Below are 26,186 nucleotides of genomic sequence, written 5' to 3'. Positions count from 1 at the left end.
GCCCACGAAAGCTTATGCTCTAATAAATCTGTCAGTCTCTAAGGTGCCACAAGAACTCCTTTTTGCGGATACAGACTAACACGGCTGCTACTCTGAAACTTGTTACAGAGATAGTCAGTTGTCCTAGATGCCTCCCACCATCTCATTCTTTTCCAGTTTCAGATTCAGCCACCTTCAGCATTTGCTGATCTCAGCAGGCCCTTTGATCGATGAGAGATGGTGGTGTTTGCAGCTGATATGAAGGTGATGTCAAGCAGGTATCATTGGTGAGGCAAGTTACACTTGGGTAAGTCAGCATAAGTGTAAGTGGGTTTAACTTACATGATGAGGGAGTGGAAGGACAGGGTTGTAGCAAGAAAAGCTACTGGCAGGAAGACGTAAGATAAAGTTACTCTGTACCTTCTAATACCTTCCTGTTAGTGTCATTTTACAACTTCTTACACTATCTTGTTGGTAGATTTTTGTGCTACAATTCCATGCTTCCATCACCTCCGTGTGTAAGTTACAATCACTTTCACCCATGCTGATTTATCAAAGTGTAATTTCTGTGACTGTCACTTCTGAATCCACCCTGTTGTCTCTTGAACTGGTGAGTTTGCAGCCAGACACTTTGAACTTGCAATTCTCTGTTACATGAACTGCCCGAGCTCTGACAGCAGGGACAACCACAGAGGTGGTGGCTTAGTCTTATCTTATTTAAGGGGCTGTAATAATTCATCGGATACCAGGAACTATTATTTTACATTATTTTTCCACAGTGTTCAGTCAGTCTGTCCCCATTGTCTGAACAACAAAATATAAACATAAAATACCAATTTGTTGAAAACAGAATAATCTAACCACAGGATTGTAGACATAAGCAATTTTTATCACCAGGGTATTATTTCACTAGCACAACTGATTCATAAGCTCCCATTAATTTCAAGTACTGATGTACTCCTCTAAAGTTTGCTGCTCACATCACATTATGTTGTCTGTAGCACATTATGTTGTTTATGCCAATAATTTATTAGGCAGTAACTGATACAGTTGAAAGCATTTGGCCCTATTGACTTGACTTAGAGAATATTTGATATAACAATAATCCTCTTCAGTTGTTCAGAAAATATACATAAATCTAAATCATTCGCGTACACATCGCAAACTTTGACAACTCACTCCCCACATATCCCTAACCCAGGCTTGATCACGGAGTACAAAAAAGAACCAACACCCACCTTATTTCTTAATAGGACCTAAAGGAAGCATCATGCAGTGTAAACAAAGATATTGTTTGTGTCAATATTTAATGACAACGTAAAACACATCAAGTCAAGTCTTAGCTCAATGTATTCCAGATAAAAAAAGAGTTGTTATCCAGCAGTGAGTGGAAGGTCCATTTCATCTCAGTCTTGTTAGTTCTGCCTTCATGGACAGGTGGAAAAAAAACCTATCCTAAAAGTCCTCCTATATTACGGCTTTAGGCAATTCTGTGCAAATAAGAGGACAAAACTTAACCGCTGACATGATAAGGATAATAATGTTGAGCACTTATTTCATATGTGTCCCTATTGTAAACAAAAGAAAGAAAATTGATTGTGTGTGGTAATCAGGAAAATAGAATTACTAAAAAAAGTTACAAATAGAAGTAGAAAACCCTCCTGCTGCCCTTTCCCTCCCTACATTCTTCTCAGTGAGTCTTCTTTCCTCACTTCTCACTCAGATTTGTGCCTTCTTTTATTCATCCCCCCGTGTCTGGAAGTCTCTCTTTGTCAGGCAAACACCACACACACACTGCAAATCTCTCCTTAAAACCCACTACATTGCTGCAACTTTCCCACAGTGCTCTCCTCACTAATTATTGCTCCACACCCTCCCTTTACTGAACTCCCTGAATGTCAATTGTTTCTCTCTACTTCCTCCCTTCTCTGGACTGTTGTCTCAGGTTGGGCTTTGCCTGTACTAGAGTGGAAGGTCCTTGGGACAAGAATCATGTTTTATTCTCCATTTTGTAATGTGTTCTTACATTTAAGGCCAAATTGTAGTTTTTAGTCACAGCCCTCTGAGGCATTGCAGGGCTGTGCTGCCTGTGCGGGAGCACTGGAAGGCATTCTGCCTCAGAGAATGTCTTCCTGAGCAATCCAATTGTGCTGGTGGAGGGAGTGAAATAAACTGTGACATCTTTTTAAGAGGTGCAACATACTTCTCCTCTTATGGCCACCCAGCCAGGCCCACTACCTCCCCCCCTTCCCTACTCCTCCCCATTTCCTTTCCAGACCACTTGCTCTCAAGCTGCCCTGTGGCTCTGGAAAGGACTTTACATGGGCTGTGAAGGAAAGAGAGGCCCCTTACTCCCTCCACCTTGCCCCCCTTCACACACAAACACACAACCTCTCTCTCTCCCATTGCCATGTAAGGGAGGGCAAAATCTGTCTCTTACATATTAAGTATAATGTATGATACTGTTTAGATAATAACAAGAATATGTCACTGGAAATGAAATGCTGTTTCAGTATCCCACAAGGCCCACTTAGAACTCTTCTGTTTTTAATCATTAGAATAAACCCAGTCAGAAAACAAAAATAAATGTAATAAATGAAACGATGACGCCATATTTGGTGATCTGGTGAATCTGCTGCAAATAACATTTTAAGATAGGAATCTACAGCACTTCGGCAGGGCAGCAAATTAAAAGGGCAATGACAATTAATTCCTTTGTATTTTTTAACCTCCATTCTTTAAAAATGCTGTCTTAAAATTTCAAAATAAAATGCCACTCTCTGCTCATTTTGATTTGATCCAAGAGTTTCACTTAATAAATATGAATAAAATAAAATGCAATTAAAATACTTTAAAAGGCACCCTATGATAATTCAATGACAAAAAGTTTAATTAAGGTGGAGATAAGTTTCTAACTATATTTAAGTAACTTAAGAGAACATTAACATTTTAAAACACATATATTGGAGAGCTGGACATTTTCAGTTGAAGTAAAACATAAAGAAAAAGAACAAATAAAACGCATTTATGACAAAATGTAAGTCAAGGTCCCACAAAAACTTAACACAGCCCTGGACCCCTCTGCCACACACATGCTTTATATACTGTCCATCTAAATCTGTTTTTTATTTCAGGTAAGGCAAAACAAAAAAGTGTTATGTTTTACACCAAATTTTTTCCAACTCCTATGCATCAAAAACTTCTTGTTCATTTTGCAGTACCACTACATGTCTGTGTACAAATCACAGATGTGACATTCGAAGTGGAAAGGACCCTATCTCAGCATTTGCAAAAGCAAAGTCTGGTTCACAGTGGAAAGCTGGTTGCCCCTCCAAAACATTTAGAATCTTCATATAATGTCTAACTATCATTTGAATTACATACTGTGGGCCAGATTCTCAGCTGGTATAAATCTATTCAGTCTATTTGGCTCCATTGACTGGCTGATGATCTGGCCTGATCATTCTGAAAAAGGGAATTACCTGTAATTATTCCTCCTAACATCACATTCTTGTGTTACATATCAACATAAAGCAATACCCTAATATCTTGACTGGTTCAGGTCCCCTGCTATTAGCAGAGTTGGGAGCCAGAGTGTAAACAAGCCACAGTCCGCTACTGGCATTTTAAGTACAATGTTGATTAGACCTGCTCTGAGCAGGAATAGATAACACAGTGCTTAAAACATTGGCAGTTTGTTTACTCTAAGGCTCTAAGGCCTTGTCTAAAAGTAGAAAGTGTTTGCTGGTAAACTACAACCATATAATTATACCAGGAAACCCTCCTAGTTTCTTGCCAGGGTAGCTTATAACAGTTCCCTGAATGATATGAGCTATAACAAGTGCTTAATTTATGCCAGGGCTTGCCAGGGCTGAGCCCCACACCTCTAGACTTGGCAGTTTATAGCCCCAGCACCTCTGACTTGCTGCATCAGTTATGAATGTAAAAAATTGCTTGAGTCCCGGCACCTCTTTCATTACAAATTAAGCACAGGCTATAGCACCAAAAGGACTTTTTTGCTGGCATAACTGGTTTGCCAATATAGCTATGCCAGTTAGGGTCATGATTTTTCACACTTCTAACCAACATAGTTGTTCCAGCAAAACTTAAGTGCAGACAAGGCCTAAATGTTTCTAGCACCCACAACTCTCACTCCAGCAACATCTGCAATCAAGTTGGAAAGGAGTAAACAGAGTATTGATTCTCAAGCTTCTCTTTCCCTTTATATCAGAATTGCTCTCAACTTTACACAGCTCTTGACTGGAGTGGAAGTAAATGGTGACCTGTGCATAAAGACAATACAGAAAAAATCCCTCATCAAATAGTTATACAATGAAGTACTTCAAAAGGAGAGAGGAAACTCTCCCTTCCTCCATCAGGAGTTCTGCAAAGACAACCAGCTCTGCTCCAGTGAAATAAGGGTGTGGGAATAACCTCACATCATTCTTGAATGGCCCCATTTGATTGAAGAATTGGAGCAGCACAGATAGGCTCCAGAAGACACTAAATCCTGCTCTCCTCAGCTACAGGGAAGTTGTCATGATGCAGGGTCTTTGCAGGTAGAGGCTATAGATGGAAAACTGGGAGGTCCCAGAGAATTTCCACTAAAAATAAATAAGTTACTAGCTGTAGATAGAAATACACTGTTATACACAGGAATCTTAGAACTCTACTTTTTTAATCCTCTATTTTTGGGTGTAAGAATGAACTATATTCTAGAAGCTGTAGCTCCAATTTAGCAAAGTCCATTTAAACATGTTCTTGATTTTAAGTTGGTACTTAAATCCATTCCTATTCAGCAAAGCACTTAAGCACATGCTCAAGTCCCATTAGCTTCAAATTAAAGTTAAACATATGCTTAAGTGTTTCCTTAAATTCCATGTTTACTAGACTTAGGCCCCTAAGTACTTATGTCACATTTGAACATCTAGGCACATCTGAAAGTGTTACCTTTTGCTTTAGAACTGCACCTCTCACCTTCTCTTGGTCTCTCCAAATTCACCCCCTCTAGGTCTCAGTCCTCTAGCCATCACCCATCTCTTGGAGTGACATATGATTCCTCCACTCTCAGACCGGGCCCTCAGTTGCAGTTCATGTGTATATCAAATGTGATTTAGCTTAGCAGATCTGACTTATGTCCAGACCCTGCAATTCTGTCCTCTTGGACAATGACAGTGGTAATCAGTGACCAAACAGTCTCCTTAAAGTAAAGTATCATTTATTTAAAACAAGTTATTTCAGAGAAAAACAGAACTCAAAAACAATAAAACAGACTTGTCTAGCTTACCAGGTGTTTAACCATCTTCCACATGGAGACCCTGGACTAGGACTAACTACCCATGGACTCCTCCACAAACCTTCTCTTTGACAGCTTGTCTCCCTGTCAGAGCTCACTGACATTCTCTGGAGAGCCACTGGCAACTCACCGCACCCACTTTCCTAGGAATCCAGCCACTTTTTAACTGTTTATAGTCCTTTGATCTGGTAACTCACAGCTCTGGCAAAACAGGGTTTGCAACTGGTTGGAGACAGGATTCTTAAAGCTGTCACACCAGGCATAGGCTAATATAAGCTGAAAAGCTTTGCTGTGATTACATATGTGATTGTAGGGGGATTCACAGGATGTTTGTCTCATGTGAAATTCTGGCAGCACATTTGTAAGGAATTTTGAATGCATGTGTAGAACCTAAGGATTCTTGTTCACCAGCCCACCTAGCCTCCAAGTACGTTAATCAGAAGGGGTATTTCTCTATGGTTGTCCAGGCGCTTGTGGATCACCGTGGGCATTTCATTGACATTATGCAGGTGCATGACGCACGCATCTTTCGGAACACTGGCCTGTTCAGGAAGCTGCAAGCTGGGACTTTTTTCCCAGATCAGAAGATCACCGTAGGGGAAGTCGAAATGCCCATTGTAATCCTTGGAGACCCCGTTACCCGTTAATGCCATGGCTCATGGAACCCTACACAGGGAGCCTTGAGAGCAGCAAGGAACGGTTCAACAACAGGCTGAGCCAGTGCAGAATGACTGTGGAGTGTGCTTTTGGCCATTTAAAGGGCCACTGGTGCTCTCTATATGGGAAGCTGGACTTGGCCGATCACAGCATCCCTGCGGTTATATCCATGTGCTATACCTTCCATAACATTTGTGAAGGGAAAGGTGAAAGATTACCTCAGGCATGGAACTCGGAGGTTCAACACCTGGAGGCTGACCTTGGACAGCCAGAGAGCAGGGCTGTTAGAGGGGCCCAGTGCAGGGCTGCAAGGATTAGGGATGCCTTGAGGGAGCAATTTGAGGCTGAAAGCCACCAGTAATGTTTGGTGCTCTGCAGGGAGTGAAGTGCAGTGGTTCCAATGTTAGTAGGAATCTGTGTTTGCTATGCTGACTTGTAGTGCCTGTTGCTTTCCTGGGCTAAGGTATCTTTACATTATGCAATAATAAAGAATGTTTTCAAAGCCAAAAAATCCATTTATTGAAAAGAAACACAACTGCATGGGAAACAGATAGGGCAAGGGGGTGGGGTGGGGAACGGTACAATCACAGATTTGCGTATGCCCTGTTATCATACTCAGCCTTCCTGTCTGGAGTGCTGTGCAACGAGTGCTGCACTTCAGGATGGCTATACTGCATGGTGATGGGGGTTGAGTGCAGTGCGTAAGGATCGTAGTTTTCAGGGCTGGGTGGTGAAGCTACAGGTGTTGGAGGCAGCTGGTGGCGGTAAGAACCCGGATGTTGGGGAAAGTGAGTTGGAGGTGACATGGTGGCACATGGGAAAGAGTTTGGAGACAAGGCTGCAGGGGGGGGATGGGTGGGAGCGGTAGTGCTCTGCCTGCATAGCTACGAGTGCCTGGATAGAGTCCGCTTGGCACTCCATGACGCTTATCAGCCGATCCGTGCTTTGCTGCCGGAGCTCCGCGCTTTTGTGCCGGCGCTCCTCATTCTGTTGGCGGATCCTCCTTTCACTCTCCCTCCACTCCTGCACTTTTAGATTCTCGTTAAGTAACTGCTGCATTACTTCATGCAGCATGTCTTCTTTGCTGCTACTTGGCCTCTTCCTGATTCTTTGCAGTCTCTCTGCCAGTGATAACATGGACTGCTGAGATCTCGAGGTTGCATCTATAAAGGCAAAATGCAACACTTAACAGAGGCAGCATTGTTCACACCAGACAGAGCAATGATTCCCTTGTGCTTAAGGAGGACAAGCACAGTCTACACAATAGCATAATTTGCCCATCCCAAAGTGAGCGCACATAACTCCCGGGAGCCCCAAAATGGTGAGTAAGCACAGAGTCAAGGGGGACTGATTGTTTCATGACTGTACAGTCCTCTGCGTTTCTGTGCCTTGGGGAGAGCCAACAGCTACAGGGGGCACCTATACTGAACACTGTACCCACATTTTCCACAGGAATTCTTCCTGGAAGATATCTTGCTGCTGAGGGTGACCTGGGAAGCAAGGGATGGTATTCTACTCCAATACGGCTTCTGCCTTGGCTCATATGCAGCTTGCCTGTGTGCAGCAATTGTCCGCCTGCCCCTCACAGCACAGTGGCATGGATATGTTAGCCTGACTGGGACAAGAACCACAGTGGCTCTCCCAATAAACCTGCGCAAGCACATTGCCCAAGTTCTGGCTAAGACTTTTGAAGAGATCACTGAGGCCGATTACCGCAATGTGAGAGAGCACATCAATGCCCTTCTCCGCATCTAGGCATGCATCCCCTAACCATCCTCACCCCCAAGAGCCCGCACCGAATAACTTCCTTCCCAAAATAAAAGCCGCTTTCCGGGAACCTCCTCTGATGTTTGTCCTTCCCCAAGCACCGACCACCGCGACTGGCTACCTTCCTCCTGGCTCAAAAAAAGCTCCTGGTTGTATGCATCTGGGGATTCTGGGGTGTCTTCCTCCTCCTCAGCACCCTCGCTTCCACTTTCCTCCTCCTCCTCCTGCTTTGTTGAACTGGGCTCTGAAGTGTCCATGGTGGTACTCGGAGTGGGGGTGGGGTCGCCCCCAAGTATCACGTCCAGCTCTTTGTAGAAACAGCAGGTTGCGGGGGCAGCACCAGAGTGGTGGTTTGCCTCGCGGGCTTTGCGGTAGGCATTCCGCAGCTCCTTCACTTTAACCCGGCACTGCAGTGCATCCCGGTCATGGCCCCTTTCCGTCATGTCCCTTGATATCTGCCCAAAGGTTTTGTAATTCCTACGGCTAGAGCACAGCTGGGACTGGACAGCTTCCTCCCCACAAACACTGATGAGGTCCAGCACCTCGCCATTGCTCCATACTGGGGATTGACTGGCTCATGGAGGCATGGTCACCTGGAAAGATTCACTGAGAGCACTCCACGCCTGGCTGAGCAAACAGGAAGGGGATTTTCAAAATTCCCAGAGAATTTAAAGGGCGGGTCTGATGGTTGGTCACCTGAGGGCAGTAGAGTTCAAAGTGATAAGCAGAGTGGCTAGAACAGGCATTGTGGGACACTTCTGGAGGCCGATCAGAGTGCATTAACAGACCAAGGCATCCACACTGGCGCTGTGGCGCTTCAGCAGGGGCGCATCAAACATTATTCGACTCGCTGAGGTGGAGTACCAGGAGCGCTCTAGCCGCGGAGTCAGAGCGCTCTACGTGCCTTACCAGTGTGGATGCATCATGAGTTAGAGTGCACTGGGCTGCTTTAATGCGCTCTAACTTGTAAGTATAGCCTAAGCCCTTAGTGATGAGAACAGTTATTTTTCAGCATTTCTGCTAAAGGTATTGTCACCAGAAAAACAGCCATATGAGAAATGAGAGCTTACAGAAATCAAACACTAGCCCCAGTCACCCAAGTGAAACAGAGCTGCCCACTATCAACAATTTACATATTACGACCAAGTTTAAACCTAAAGGTTGCTCTGCCAATAGCCTCCAGGGCTTATTCTGGCTACACCTTTTTACGTTGACCACAACCTGTATAGCACTGCTAGAAGAGGACTGGTACAGGAGATGATATACTGGCCCTACCCCACCTGGAGTTTCCCCCATATTGGGGAAATCCTCAACTAGCTACTTCTTTGTGCTTCTGGAGTGGTGCAAAATAAATGTAATGAGCCCAAGAACCTGGCCTATTGTGTTCAGCCCACCTCCAACCCAAAAACTCTTTCTTCCCAAAACCTCCTAACAAATGTCTTACCACATAAATTGTTCGTAACTTATTTATTTTTCTTCAAACAAATTCTCACGCTTCTATATGTATATATGCGTAGGTCATCATCTTATATTCATCCATATTGCCCATTTAAAAGCTGAGTTTTACTGAGTTTCCTGTTAGGAGTATTAGAATTTGTTTCCTTCCAAGAAAATATGGTGTCTCAATCAACTAACATAGAAAGTGACCCTGCAAAGACTTAAACACATGCTTTAAATTTACACGTAGGGTAGTTTCATTGACTTCACTGGAACTATTCAACGACATAAAGATAAGTACAACATAAGTCTTTTTGGGACTGGACCACTAAAATGGATGTGCAAGAACAGGATTCTTGGAGGATGAAAAACAATTTCCAGTTTAGTAATCTATTTTTGTGCATAGATATATGTGCCATGTTTTGCAATGAGTTCATGTATTTCATATACTTGTGCTTTAAAAACCTGATTTGAATAAATCAAAGTGTAAGAAATATATGAATGTATGTAAAATTAGAGCCATGAACCGGACCTCAAATCCAGAAGGAAATTTTATTAGCTCAGTAAAAATGAAAGTAAGAGTCATACGTCTGTTAGCAAGTTACTCTCACAAAAGAGCACTACATGATTAATTAACCAATATACTGACTGTACTTTTAAAAAGAACTTTCAATCACTCCCCTCTTGCAAAATTGCGTACAAGGTAAACGTGGGGACAGCTTTTTACATTGCATAGAAAAGAATGAGCACACTTAAGCACACCCAAGCGTTTTGCTCTGTTCTCAGAGGTCTGATTTTAGTATTGCCATGGAATAACAATGATGTGGAACAAAGTTCTGGGAGTTGGCAAGCAACAGAACACACCAAGAAACCCACTTTGCTTTTATAATTCCTTTATCTAGTATGACCAGAACATATAACTTTATCAGGGGTTTTAGAAAAGATTTACCTTGATCAAGAATATGGGATAGTTGAACCCAGAATGACTGTTTTTAGTACTCCAAATGAAAAGCACATTGTTTCTGCCTCACAAGCTAGAAATGAAAATTGTCCTATTTTTTCAAATGTTGTTTTTTGTTGAAAGTTTTTACCGCATTCTATAGCTAGAGATATGGAAAGGGGGTTAATTTTCCTTTGATACAGGATATACCTTGGAGTATTTTAACTTTAACTAGAAAATGTGGGGAAGAAATTGTGAATTTCACCCCCATTTTTTTCCCCAAAAAATTCATTGCAATGAAAATTTTCTGAGCAGCTTTACAGCTGGTCAGAAAATAGAATATATTTTCCACAAAATTTTATGCAGGAAATATTTTTTCCATTTTCACTGAAATTTTTGTTTCAATGGAAATTTTCCCACTGACGACAATTTTCATTTCTCTTACCTATAACAACAACTCATTTAATGGCTGGTTGTATAGTTACCCTGTGTGCAGAAACCCCACTGAAGTCATAGGTAAGTTTACTGAATTTGTTAGAAAGAAGGAGACACTGTTCTCCTGAGTATAGCCTGAGAAAGCTGAGCTCCCAAAGCTCCACTTCATAAAGAGCCAGGACTTTGGCAGCACATGGCTCCAAGAAGCCCACCCCTCCACCAGGAGCACAATGTGTGCTGTATCTCTCAGAGAAGGCATGGCCCTTTAAGAAAGCTCCTGCTTCCTCCAAGAAGGAAACATTCAGGTGCAGCAACTGTTGAGACTAACAAGGGGTAGCAATTTCACTGCCTTAGAAGTCAGCAGTTCCAGATTTTTAGGTGTTTTGTGGGGGTTGGAGACTGACTGCTGGGTGGGGATATGTGTTGGATGAGGAAGAGGACCAAGAATGAGGAGCTAGATGATGTATGGGGACTGACTATCACTAAGGAGTTTTTGCTATACTAAATGTGGGTGAGGAATGGCATGGAACTAGGCAGCTAGTAACTGGGGAAGAACTGGAAGAAAGCATCGAGTCAAGAGGGGAAGAGGGTTTGGAGAAGAGAAGGGAAGCGAGAAACATTAAAAACACCAAAATTATGGATCGAACATGAGGCTTGTCAAACATCACTAAGTCACTTGCATGTATGCTTGTGTCCTTTGCTCCTTCCCTAGTCTGGTTATGTTTACTTAAATTGTAAAATCTTGGGGGTAGAAAACTGTCTGATTCAATGTTTGTAAGCATCTACCACACTTTGGGGGCTGTAAAACTAATAATAAATAATGACATTAATAGTGTTGAGAGACAGGCATGGTCTAGCAGTCTGAGCAGAGAGCTAGGGACAATCAGAGAAACAGAGGGACTACTTCTCCATATGCCTCTCGGGTGGCTCCTAAAGGAGTAGGGAGGAGATGTGACTATCCACAACTGCCCATAGATGATCGTCCTAAAAGATGGTTCAGCCTGTGCAATCCATCTGTGAACTGGGAAGAGGAAGATGGCCAACCCCTGCCCAAGGAACAATGGGGCCCTGCCCCAATGCAGGATTGTGCCTATCAGGTACACTCTAAACTTCTGTATATACTGACCAATCGGATACTGTCCTATACAGATAAGGACATATTTTTGCCAGAGTGCCTTATTTCCCTTAAGCTCAGGGGAAAGTATACAGTGTAAACAAATATGACTTTCCAGTGATTTATAAACTATTAATGGTTGTGCTTCCATCTCTCTCTAGTTGTGAGGTGTTACTTTTGTGTCTTGGGATGGCAGCCCAATTCAGATGTGCTTTGCAGTTCTCTCACTGAAACTTAAGGCAATAAACTTCACTTGAAGAGAGAGATGTCGAACATGAGAATGGCCATACTAGATCAGACCAAAGATCCATCTTGCCCAGTATCCTGTCTTCTGACAGTGGCCACTGTCAGGTGCCCCAGAGGGAATGAACAGGTAATTATAAAGTGATCCATTCCCTGCTTCTGGCAAACAGAGTCTAGGGATACAATCCCTGCTCATCCTGACTGATAGCCATTGATGGACCTATCCTCCATGAATTTATCTAGTTCTTTTTTGAACCCTCTAATAATCTTGGCTTTCACAACATCCTCTAGAAGTTTCCAGTGAGATGCATTGGAACTTCGGCAATTCATATTAATGACTGAGAAGTTAGCAAGTAAATGAAACAAATAAAAAATGCACCAAGGACAATACATCACAGAATGAGTAGTTTTATAAGTGCAGTTTAATTTTAATTGTAGATAATATTTCATAGTACTATTTAATAATGATGTCTGGCAGTATACTTTGCAAAAGTAATGAAGTCTCATTTATAAAAGACCTCGAATTGCTCTGTCTATATTATTTATTTGATGAGAAGTGAGGGGGCCATTGTTTGTATTTAAAGTATGAGGTGTGCAGACTAATTAAACATATATTAATAAGGCTATGAGGTCCAAATATGTTGACGGAAAGTTAGCGCTCTGAGTAAATGTTACTAGGACATGATTATGACTTTTCACTATATTTTTTTCTTTAATTTAATTTTTTTCTCTATGATAATTGAACATATGGAGATTCATTTCAGTGTGGGAGTGAAAGTGTGAATGTCTAATTAATTGCTCTAGAAAATAAAAAATGTTTCTGCATTACTCATACAGGCCATTTGGCTCAAGTGCTGTCTTGTATTATCCGAATTGGGATCTGTTGTTGAGCACTTGATGTAAAAACGGAACAAAGGGTAGCCTCTAAACTTCCCTGCATGAGTGAGGTCTCCTGGTGGTGTACTATCCAAAGTGTATGTTGAAGTCCATTACTGATAGCAATATGAATGTGAATATGCAAAAAGATAACGTGTTTTTTAAAAACCAGTTGGAAAGGTCAGTGAGAGATATAGACAAGCAATTCTGAGGAGATATATAAGACTGAGAACATAGGAGAAAAACTTGGATGGCTCCTTTCAAGCTCCTGGGACAGAAATAAAGGCTGTGTTACATTAGCACTTTTATCAGTAAAACTTTTGTTTGTCAGAGGTGTGAAAAAACATGCTCCTGACCAACATAAGTTTCACTGACAGAAGCACTGGTGAGGACAGCACTATGTCAGCAGGAGACGCTGTCCTGACACATAGCTACTGCCGTTTGTTGGGGGTGGTTTAGTTATGCCAATGGGAGAGCTCTCTTCCCTTGGCATAGAGTGGCTAGATGGGAGACCTTATAGCAGTGCAGGGCTACAGCTGTGCCACCATAAACTCTGTAGTGTAGACATAGCTGTAATCTGATTTCTAAGGTCAGGTGTTTTAAAGTTTTATTAAATCTACTTTTGCCTTTCCCTGTAACAAAGCTTCCCAATAGCATAAATAAATCTGCTAGATAATTTGTAGAAATGCAGATTTGTATATTTCATTTTCATTTCATGTTCTTTCCTGTGCTACATGAGTTTTATCTTGTAAATTGATGATCAATGTGATCATTATAATTGCATTTGAGTGTCTCCTATTTAAAGGGGTATCCTCTCAGAGAAGCCTCAGAGTCACATTACCTGAGAGAGAAACAGTTCATTATGAATGTAGCTGCTCAAATCCCATCAGCCAGATAAAAAGGAGAGAGTCTGTCTGAAAAACAAATCCCAAAGCATATTGAAACAATTGTCTCATTCCAACATATGCTGGGGAGATTGTACCACAGAGATGCAAGCTTGATTGCCCCAAGGAACTTCAGACTGAGTCAGACCAGTGATATGTGATCAGAAATTTAATGATCAGACACTGTATTTGGGAGAGAAGCCCTTAGCAGTTATATATAGACTGGGAGCATATTAATTATTTTATAGTATGCTAAGGTAGATCCTGTGGATTGGGTGTAAATAAAGGAAGATATCTTTAAACATAATTACATGCATCTAACCAATAAGTATGTTTTTCCCTTTATTTTAAAGGAAAAAAATAGAAACTTGAACTATTCTTCTTTTAAGACTGCCACGGTTAATCTGGAGACACAGACACTCATAGATTTACACTGGCAATGAACACAATTGATTTCCCATTAAGGACTTTAAAGGCAACACTATTTCTTCTGGTATGTTCTCCTTCTCCAGTTGATGTCAACCAACAGGCCAAAAGTTCTGAACTCTGTATCCTCAGCAACTGATGTACAACACATCAAACACCCTGAGTTCAGAAAAACACAGAAACATGTGTCAAATGAGAGGATTAAAGCAGCGTGATAGAAACCCAAATAATTTCACCTAAAAAGAAAGAGAGAGGCACTGTAAAATATCTTAGAGTCCTTATCATATGCATTAAATATGCTGTTTAAGTGTAAGGTATTACTATTATTAGACAAATAGAAATTGTATAACATTAAGTTGTATTTCTAAAATACATATCCCCATTGTTATATTTTTAAAAAGAAATCTAATTAATGCCTTATGATAGGAGCCTTAAAGTGTAACATACTCTCCTCAGAGATTTGACTTTACAAAATAATGGTTGTGAAAGTTTATAAAGAATTAGATTATTAAAGAATAGAATGCCAATTAATCTGGTAGACTATAAAGCCGGTGAGGGGAGCACTCTTCTTCCGAGGTATAATTTATCTCTAAAATAAATGCTAGCCTTAAAGGTAAATACTAATTTCAGAGGGAAGCAATTACCATGTAGACAGAAAACAACGGATAACTTTCCTCCAATAGTTCTTTAACAAGTCAGAGCCAGATCTTGCTACTCTTACTGATGTAAAGTAGTACTTTACTCATTGAGTGGTCTTACTGAATTGGTGTAATCTGACCTTTAGCACTTGTAGTATTTGTGAAAGATGCTGAATTGCTAGTCCATGAGACTGAAGTTGTCTGTTTATCCATGGTACAGGCTCAGCATGGCTAGCACTCAGGGCCGGTGCAACCCATTAGGCAACCTAGGCGGTCACCTAGGGCACTACAATTTGGGGGGGGGGGGTGACCGTGGCGGTATTTTGGCGGCGGGACCTTCTGCTGCCTCTGTGGGGGGCGGCATTTCGGGGCGGGACCTTTTGCCACCTAGGGCGGCAGAAAAGCTGGCGGCGCTCCTGCTAGCACTGCAAATTTCCCCATGCTGATCCACCAATATACTTTAACAATGGCATGGAAAGACAACCTCCAAGAGTTAAAGGGTATTTTAGTTTAATCTCCATTCCCATGAATCTTTGGGGCCTCGGCTGAGAAAGACATAAGGTGCCAATTTTGGTCAGTTAGGGTATAGGTTTTTATGATATGTCCATATCTCCTTTGAGTCTTGATTTTAACAGATACACAGCTGTTTTGGTTCAGAAGTCACTTGAATCATATGAATTGTACCTAATGCATGGCATGCGTTACTTATTTTGGGTTCTTTTGCAACATTCTCAAGGAAAACATCAAATACAGAGAATTTACCTCTCACACCAATCAATAACCTATGGTAATTAGAGACTGAATGAATATATAGATATATGTATATATACTGCAATACATCTTACTTATACTGATATAGTTGCTTTAATTAAACAGCCCCTGCAGTCAACAGCAAATATTCTGTACTTTAGAGATAACAGTGCAAAAACAAGCCAAAAATAGAGAACAAATAGGCATTGTCAGGAAGGAAAAAACTGTATAATAAATACAGAGAAACCTCATGAGTCTGTGGTTTAAAAAAAAAATCCAAAGCACAATGTGTGACTAAAGGCAATGTGGAAAAACAAGATTTCATATCCACCTTACATAGTTAGCAGTGAACTACAATGCATTTCTCTTAAACACAAATAATATGTTTTGAAATATCTTTTGTGATTAACTTCCCATTTTTGCAGTATCTGTTATTTCACAGTTGGGTCATGAAATCAATGTATGGGGTGCAGGTACTTAAGTAAAGATAGCATACACCTTATACAATTCATCATGTATACTTTCATGCACAAATCGTTTTTACTTCCCGTACCCTGGATAGTTTGTTAATGTCGGGTTAGATCATGCAAAGGAAGAGGTATAGATTGTATCACCCCAGGGACAGCCCTGGGAAGCACTGTGCCCCAGAGAGACAACTGTAAGTTCCATCCATGTGTCCCCCTGGCTCTAGAGAAGGAGTAAATTTCTTCAGCCCAGATCCACAAATGCATTTAGGCACCTAAATCCCATTGATTTCAATGGAACTTAAGAATCTAGATACCTTTGAGGAGCTGGGCCTTCATCAGGGGTTTAGACAGGGGTGGGCCTGGGAGGGTCACAAGCCATTCATTTAGCACCCAAGCCCATACAAATCTGAGCGGGGTAGTGCGGCTGGAGTAGCCTTGAGCCTCACTTCAGTATCTGAATTTGAAAGTGGAAGGCAACTTGGGTGGAAGTGATCATGAAAAAAGGATGTGGACAGAGCTATGCTGAGGCATTGCATAAAGCTAGGCTCTGGAAATTCTGCCTTGTCATATTCTGAGCCACCACATGTGTCCAGCTCAGCAGGTGAAACTCATATAGAATCATAGAACTGGAAGGGACCTCAAGAGGTCATCTAGTCCAGTCCCCTGCACTCAAGGCAGGACTAAGTATTATCTAGATCATTCCTGACAGGTGTTTGTCCAACCTGCTCTTAAAAATCCCCAATGATGGAAATTTCACCACCTCCCTAGGCAATTTATTCCAGTGCTTAACCACTCTGACAGTTAGGAAGTTTTTCCTAATGTCCAACCTAAACTGCTCTTGCTGCAATTTAAGCCCATTGCTTCTTGTCCTATCTGCAGAGGTTAAGAACAACAATTTTTCTCCCTCCTCTTTGTAACAACCTTTTATGTACTTGAAAACTGTTACTATGTCCCCTCTGTCTTCTTTTTTTCAAACTAAACAAACCCAATTTTTTCAATCTTCCCTCATAGGTCATGTTTTCTAGACCTTTAATCATTTTTGTTGCTCTTCTCTGACTTTCTCCAATTTGTCCACATCTTTCCTGAAATAGACACAATACTCCAGTTGAGGCCTAATCAGCATGGAGTAGAGCAGAAGAATTACTTCTCGTGTCTTGCTTACAATACTCCTATTAATACATCCCAGAATGATGTTTGCTTTTTTTGCAACAGCGTTACACTGTTGGCTCATATTTAGCTTGTGATCCACTATAACCCCCAGATCCCTTTCCACAGTACTCCTTCCGAGGCAGTCATTTCCCATTTTGTATGTGTGCAACTGATTGTTCCTTCCTAAGTGGAGTACTTTGCATTTGTCTTTATTGAACTTCATCCTATTTACTTCAGACCATTTCTCCAGTTTATCCAGATCATTTTGAATTTTACTCCTATCCTCCAAAGCACTTGCAACTCCTCCCAACTTGGTATCATCCGCAAACTTTATAAGTGTACTCTCTATGCCATTATCTAAATGATTGATGAAGATATTGAACAGAACCGTACCCAGAACTGATCCCTGCGGGACTTCACTCATTATGCCCTTCCAGCATGACTGTGAACAACTGCTAACTACTCTCTGGGAATGATTTTCCAACCAGTTATGCACCCACCATATAGTAGCTCCATCTAGGTTGTATTTCCCTAGTTTGTTTATGAGAAGGTCATGCAAGAGAGTATCAAAAGCCTTACTAAAGTCGAGATATACCACATCTTTCACTTCCCTCCTACCCACAAGTCTTGTTACCCTGTCAAAGAAAGCTATCTGGTTGGTTTGACACGATTTGTTCTTGACAAATCCATGCTGACTGTTATTTATCACCTTATTATCTTCTAGGTGTTTGCAAATGTATTGCTTAATTATTTACCCCATTATCTTTCCAGTACAGAAATTAAGCTGACTGGTCTGTAATTCCCTGGGTTGTCCTTGTTTCCCTTTTTATAGATGGGCACTATATTTGCCCTTTCCCAGTCTTCTGGAATCTCTCACATCTTCCATGACTTTTCAAAGATAATTGCTAATGGCTCAGATATCTCCTCAGTCAGCTCCTTGAGTATTCTATGATGCATTTCATCAGGCTCTGGTGATTTGAAGACATCTAACTTGTCTAAGTAATTTTTAACTTGTTCTTTCCCTATTTTAGACTCTGATCCTACTTCATTTTCACTGGCATTCACTATGTTAGACGTCCAATTGCCACCACCTTCTTGGTGACAACCGAAATAAGTCATTAAGCACCTCTGCCATTTCCACATTTTCTGCTATTGTCTTTCCCCCCTCATTGAGTAATGAGCTTACCCTGTCCTTGGTCTTCCTCTTGCTTCTAATGTATTTGTAGAATGTTTTCTTGTTTCCTTTTATGTCCCTAGCTAGTTTGATCTCATTTTTGCCTTGACTTTTCTAATTGTGTCCCTACATACTTGTGTTATTTGTTTATATTCATCCTTTGTAATTTGACGGAGTTTCCACTTTTTGTAGGACTCTTTTTTGAGTTTTAGATCATTGAAGATCTCCTGGTTAAGACAGGGTGGTCTCTTGCCATACTTCCTATCTTTCCTATGCAGTGGGATAGTTTGCTCTTGTGCCTTTAATAGTGTCTCTTTGAAAACTGCCAACTGTCTTCAATTGTTTTTCCCCTTAGGCTTGCTTCCCATGGAATTTTACCTACCAGCTCCCTGAGTTTGCTAAAGTCTGCCTTCTTGAAATCCATTGTCTTTATTGTGCTGTTCTCCCTCCGACCATTCCTTAGAATCGTGAACTCTACCATTTCATGATCACTTTCACCCAAGTTGCCTTCCACTTTCAAATTCTCAATTAGTTCCTCCTTATTTATGAAAATCAAATCTAGAACAGCGTCCCCCATCTGGTGGCACCAGGTCCAAGAAGGGCACGGGGCACCACAGGGGGAGGAAGGGCCCATCTGCACACAGAGGCACACATGAAGTGATACTTCGGTGGGATCCTCCGAATCCGCAAGCACCAAGAGGTAGTGAGCTTGAGTGGGAATCCAAGCCCAGCCTTGTGAGACTGGGGTTATTGCTGCATGGTGAGTGGGGGCTTGGCTCACTCTCCAACTCCTGGGTCCTTCCCTCCACCCAAAGCCAAGTTCAAGACTGCAGAGCAACCCACACACAGAGAGCAGGGCCTGTCTCCCCCTCACCCAGACAGCAGGCTCTTCCCATATGTGCACAGGGGTGGGGACTTCCCCACCCCAATGCCCCTCAAGAGCCCTTTCCCACACAGCTGGGAGCCTGGTCGCGCTCTCTACCCAATCAAGAGCCATACTTACAATGAGCAGAGCCTTCCTCTCTGTGCGGGTGTCAGCCCCTCAGCCTCAAGGGACTAGGCTGCAGCTTGCACCATGTTTTGCTCCTGAAAGCTGTGGCTGTGTGTACCTCCTTTAGGCAGTTTAGTTTCTCCTGCTTCTTCCTGCCTCAGACTCTGGGAGTCAGGCATGTTTGGACTCAGGCAACTAACCAGTGCCACCACAAAGTCCACACTGTTATTTTTAGTAGGCTAGCTCAAGCTGAGCTAGCATGAATCTATCATTGCCCATCCAACATAAGAGGGGCCCATTCAAATTTCCACTCCTAGCTTCACCGTTGGCCTTCACCCACTGCAATGGAGCAACCTATACACCATCAAACCCCTGGCTAGTAAGTCTTCCTGATAAGTAAGGGGAGTATGGACCCAGGGCTTCTCCCACTCCCTGCTCCTCTCCCCACCATGACCAAAGGCAAATCTGGACAGGGTTGAGCAGGGGAGCAAGGTGGGCCTTGTCAGAGTCTCCCTGAGAAATTCTATTTCCAGATATTTGTATCCTGGGTGAAAATGTCATGCACTTTAAAGCTGCAGATCAGATAGGCTAATGAGTGTGCTAAAGATTAAACGTATTGGCAGCAGAGACTTTCTTGTGCTCATCTGCCTAAAAAATAGCTGCATATGTTGAAATTAAATTGTTCAGAGGAATAGTCTATAATCCACACTAATTGCTTTTTGATATTTAAAACAATGGAGATACGGAGGAATGTCTAACAAAGATGCCATTATGCAAGCGCAGCAACCACAGTACTTTTCATAAGGGATTTCTTCTATCTATTTGCTTAATGGATCTATTTAGGTCCCAATCCTGCAAAGATTTATACATATGCTTAAGTTTATTTAATCTCTATGAACAGTCCCACTAAAGTCAATGGAACTACTAGGTAAGCTAAACGTGTGCATCAATATTTGCCGCATCAGGGGCTTAATGTGTGTAGCTTCTCTGGCCATTGCACATTGTCAAGCCATGCATGACGCACTGCTTTCCAAGGGCATTAACTATCCAGAAGAGAATGAGGAGAAGGTGCCTCTCTCACCCCAGACCTTCACAGAAACTGGCAGAGCTAGCCAGGAAAGGTAGGGGAACAGGATAGCTAAAGGGAGATATGCACTCACTCTACACACTGGGAACCCAGAGAGGAAGTGGTGTGACTGTATTGACCCTAACTTGTAAGAGTGACTGTGGATAGGTCTACACTGCAATTAAACACCCCTGGGTAGCCTGTGTTAGTCTGTGTAGGGCTCAAGCTGCAAAATTATGGCGTAGATGCTCTGGGGCCCTCTGCCCTCATGAGATCCTGGAGCTTGGACTCCAGTCTGAGCCCGAACAGCTACACTGTAATTTTACAGCCCGTAGTCTGAGCTTCGCACACCTGAGTCAGCTGACATAGGCAACCACGGGTGTTCAGTTGCAATGTAGACATATCCCAAATGCCACAAACAAGCCCTTAATATGCACATTTGGGACTATAGTATATATGCCATGAATGTCCAAAAGAAAAATACAAAAAGTATAGTTAAGATCTAATATAATCATTTACATAATATTTACATACCTCCCCTCCCATTCTTTTATTTACTTTTATTTATTGTCACGGCCATAAAAATGAAATTAAAATGAGAGTGCATAGAAGACTGACCAGAATAAAATGTGACAGTCTAACATTAGCCTACAAAATCAAAGAAATTTGAAGGTAAGGCTAAAACTCTGACCTAAACCCATTTAATTATACCTAGGTACTGCAGTAGTCTTTCAACAGTGTTTGAAAATACCAGAAGTGCTGCAGGATGGGATAAGAATAATGTCCCAGCTTTAACTCTGAATTTCCTGGGTTTGTGGGTTTAAGACAGCTGCATTATCTCAGTTTAACTTGTCTATGAATTTCATTTTTCGTGTTACTTTAGAAAAGAGTAAAACACAAGAAAACTATCTCTTGGGTAGAGCTTTGCAAAACTCAGTGGTTTCAGTTTGAAGAGGGTTTATTTAACTCTTCTTGGTTTTAGTGCTCATAGGTTCACATCCACCGAGTTTCATTTTGAGTTCTGGGTTCTTTGGAACCTAAAACTATCAAAATGAAACGAAGCCAAAGATGCTGAGTTTTGCAGGGTTGCAATACAAAGCTATGAGACAGAGACCTACTAATTTGGTTTTTTGTCAGTTGCATATGTGTTTGTAAGTTTTAGTGGGCAAAGTTAAGGCTGGGTGGGTGATATAAATCAGGAAGGGGTGAGAGTAAGCAATGAAGAATTCTCTGATAGTCGGACATTTACAGACATCAGGGCCGGCTCCAGGCACCAGGCACCAGGCACCCAAGCACATGCTTGGGACGGCACCTGGTAAGGGGCAGCGGGGGGAGCGCGGCGCGGCATTCCGCGGGGGAGGGGGCGCTCCAGCGGCGCAGCACTCGGCGGGGGTGCAGCGTGGGCGGGCGGCGCTCTGGGGGGGTGGTTTCCGGCGGCGCTTGGCGGGGGGCGGGGGCGGGCTCCAGCAGCGCGGCGCTCGGTGCTCAGGGGGGGTGTTCTGGCGCTCGGCGGGGGGGCGGCGTGGACACGGAGCTGGAGGGGGGTTCCAGCGGCGCTCGGCAGGGGGCGGACTCCGGCGGCGCGGCGCTCAGCGGGGGGGGGCAGCGTGGAGCTCGGCGCTCGGGGGGGGGGGGGGTTCCGGCGCTGTGGATTGCCACGAGCACACAGGGGTGAAAGAAAATGCAGGCCTGTTATTTACCAGGCTGCACGTGGCAATAGACTATATTGGTAAGGGATGCAAGGAGAGTATGGGTCACGATGCAAGCTGCAGACACACACACAACTAAAATGAATCAATTTAAAGTTTTATTGGGGATAATTACAAGGGGTAAGGGAGCAGCATTTGATTAGCTAATAGAGTTAATGAAACTTAAAACACACAATGACTAAAATATCTACTAACAATATTTATAAACAAAGATGCAGCAATTAGTAATAACTGATACTTACAAATACAAACCAACGCATAACGACCGGCAAACGTAGACACTCTGTTTGAAACACATGAGCTGAGAGAGAGGCTTCGAGGTGATCAGGCTCGGTTACGGGTGTACACAGGATACACAGGATTCGTTTTTCTTTCTCCTCTCCCTGCCTGCACATGGCAGGCAGCCCATAAAGTACCAACTATGACATCATAGAAGTGTCATAGGGGACGGGGCCCAAAACCTGTTTGTGTTCGTTTCTGATTGGCACAAGCAAAGTTTACACCAAGTAGGGGAGCAGGTGCCTCAAAGTCTGGCTTCGCCCCCAAAAGGTGAGGAAATGCATATTGCTATAGAATGCGTGCAACACTGAATGACAAAAGAAGAGGCCAGGGCAATACCGGTATGGGCAAGTTTTACAGGATGCAGACAGGAACTCATCTCAACAGGCGCAAGGGGCTCGGCGCGGGGGCGGCGCTCTGGGGGGGTTCCGGCGGTGCTCGGCGGGGAGGCTCGGGGGGCGGCGCTTTTTTTTGCTGCTTGGGGCAGCAAAAAAGCTAGAGCTGGCCCTGACAGACATTTACATGTTTATTGTTTTTTAAAGGTTTAGGAATTTTTTCAACATGTAATATTGGTTTGGAGTTTTGGCTGAGACAATTGAAAGATATTTTTAACCTTAACTCCTTTTATCAACCAAGTTTTTGTTTAAGTATAGGTAGGGCCCTACCAAATTCACAGTCCATTTTGGTCAATTTCACAGCCAGGGTTTTTTAAAATTAGTCAATTTCACATTTTCAGGTGTTTACATCTGAAATTTCACAATGTTGTAACCGTGGGGGTTCCGACACAAAAGACAGTCGGGAGAGGGGGTTTGGCAAGGTTATTGTGGGGGATTATGGGATTGGCACCCTTACTTCTGCCCTGCTGCTAGTAGGGGCGTTGCCTTCAGAGCTGGCCAGTCACCTAGTTCTAAAGCCAGGACCATCGCCAGCAGCAGTGCAGAAGTGAGGGTCGGGGGGGGGAGAAGGGGTTTATGTCCAGTTTTCCCAGCAGTGTGGGGAGCTGACAGCTGGAGCTGTAGCCTCTCCATGCAGGTGTGTATGTGTGAGACAGTTCGAGCCGCAGCCTCTCCACAGGGGGAGATGACAGCTCAAGCTGCGCAGCTTCCCACAGCAGGGGGAGGTTCTAAGAGCTGGGTCTGCCCTGCCCTGGGAGCAGCCCCTTCAAGGGAAGAGGAAGTCCTGACCCTTCCCCATCCCCTGCTAGGACTAGCAGCTGGAGTCCTGCGCAGGGTAGGAGCCCCTGACTGCGCACGAAATTTCACAGTCTGTGATGCATTTTTCACTGCCATAAATTTGGTAGGGCCCTAGGTATAGGTATGTACAGTACATTCTCAAAAAGGGATACTTAGCACATGATCCTGTAATTTATTGAGAGCACAAGACCCACATCATCTATGAAGAGCCCTATTGACTTTAAAGGGACTCCAGGGGTATGGCAGTGCACCAACATCCAGGGAATTGCAGGATCAGGGGTCTGAGTCACAGTTGCCAACTTTCATGTGGTAAATAAGCACTCCAACATTCACAATAAGACAAAAATCAGGCTAATCCCATTTCAAAACAAGGCCAAAACAAGCCAATCCCTAAGAACCCCAACACGCTATGTGACTAGATCCCCCTGGCGTGCAGTCTGGGACTGTGGTGGGCCCGCTGTGCACCCCTGACTCGCACCCTCCCCTTGCCCCTGCTTGCCCCTTGCCCCTGCTTGCTGGGAGCCAATCAAAAAAAAAAAAAAGAAGCAACAAGCTACAACAAGCAACTAGCTACAAGCCAAAAACTTCCCAATAAGCAACTCTCAAGCCAATTAAGCCAAAAACAAGCCCAATTTCTGCATTTTGTTTGTTTGTTTGTTTGTTTGCAGGCTTGACATGTCTGGTCTGAGTCTCTTTACTTGCATTTAAGAAGTACAGTACTTTTCACCCCCCACCTCCCAAATTGAGTTTAGTGAAAAAGATCCAGAATGCAAAAGAATGGAAGTCCTTCCACTACCACAAAATAGGCACATCAAAGACAGTGCCAGTGCCAGCTTCCCTATCCTGTGTCTCAAATCTTGTTGTGAAGGAACCACATCTATCGGTACTAGAGTAGAGCACATGCCCATTTACTCCACTATTTCTCTATTAATTCTACCAACAATTCTGGTAATTGTAAAAAGCAACAGAGGGTCCTGTGGCAACTTTGAGACTAACAGAAGTATTGGGGCGTTAGTCTCAAAGGTGCCACAGGACCCTCTGTTGCTTTTTACAGATTCAGACTAACACGGCTACCCCTCTGATATCTGGTAATTGTGTTGATGTTTTGTGTTGTGTAAATACCATCCAACTAGAAACTCAGACCACCCATTCAGTGGAATTCAAACCAAGAATCTGATCTTATCCTGCAACCATTACAATATGAGGATCTTTACTCATCTAAATAGTCCCATCAGAGTCAAATAAACTTCAGTCATGCTCTGGGAAACCCACCTGAGGTAATTGGGCTATTTTCAAAGGGACTATTAATTTCTATTTATGTTTCAAGGCTTTGTTTGGGGTAACCTTTAATAAAAGTCTGCAGGTGAATCAGAAAAAGAACAACTGTGCTGATTACAAGTCACTGACAAAGCAGTTTTAAAAAACAGGGCAAGTGCCCTCCTTTATTTAAGTCTTCTTTTGAGAATTTGCTGGTTCTATTGTATTGATTGTTGAAGGAAAGTAAAGGTGAAGAGATGGATTTTGCACGTGAAGCCCAATTCAGAGCCCACTGCAGTTAATAGGAGTCCTTCCATTGATTTCAGTAGGCTTTTGGATCAGTAGGCTTAGGGCCAGACATTTAAACGTATCTAGGCACCTAAAAATGCAGATACATGCCTAATGGGATTTTCAAAATTGCCTTGGCACCTAACTCCCATGGCTCCTAGTGCCCTCAGAATGTATATGTGGAGAGTCTCCCTTGACAGTTCTGGGATCAGGGAAGGAGTAGGGGGGAAAGGATGGTGGCTAGGCCCTCTTTCACCCCTACTCAGTGCAACAGTCCCTACTTTTGCTGCTTCTGCAGCTGCTCCTACCAACTGGAGCACAGATTCCTGTTGGAACAGTTGTTTAATAATAAAAAAAATTATTCCTCTGCAATATTTGGAATTTAAACATTGCAGAAGGGCGCTAGGTCACAAGAATTAGAAAGTGAAATTGATTTGGCTGTTTTTACTGCCAAGCTAAACTGCAAAAACTAAACCAACTCCACAGGGAGAAATTAGAATTATAAAAAATTCCTTTTAATAATCTAAGATATCATTGGTAACACAGGTACCAGTCCTAAAAGGTATTGAGTGACTGCAAGAATCACTGAAGCCAATAAGAACTGAAGGTGCTCAACTTTCAGCATTTGGCTGGTATCTAAGCAATTTTTAAAATATGCATATTAATCTGATGCTGTTCTGGAACAGTGTCTTTACTGGGAGCAGTACCTTAAGTCCCCAAACTAAGTCATCCCAAAATATCCTACAGTAATCCTATTACTAGATGTATTCCTAAAATGACATGTTTAAACTTGGTGGGTTCAATACTAACCCCCTTTATCCCAAACATAATGTAAAAGTAATACTTTATTATATGGTTTAATGTTATATGACGGGGTGGCCAAACTTACTGACTCTCTGAGCCACATATGACAATCTTCAGAAGTTCAAGAGCTGGGGGGCTTCAGCCCTTAGACCCCCCTTGCCACTGGGCAGAAGGATCCAGAGGCGACATGTGGGGAGGCACATGGGGCCAGATTTTTCCCAGATTTGCTGGGCCCGCATGGTCATATGGTGCAGCTGCTGGAGCCAGCAAGCTGGGAGCTGTGACTATGGGGAGATGCAGCAGCAAACAGCTGGGAGCTGCAGAGAGCTATTGCTTTTGTTGCTGTCTGTCTCCACGGAGCTAAAGC

The sequence above is a fragment of the Malaclemys terrapin genome, chromosome 1 (assembly GCF_027887155.1).
Source record: "Malaclemys terrapin pileata isolate rMalTer1 chromosome 1, rMalTer1.hap1, whole genome shotgun sequence".
NCBI lineage: Eukaryota > Metazoa > Chordata > Testudines > Emydidae > Malaclemys > Malaclemys terrapin.
This window is presented reverse-complemented; position numbering follows the sequence as displayed.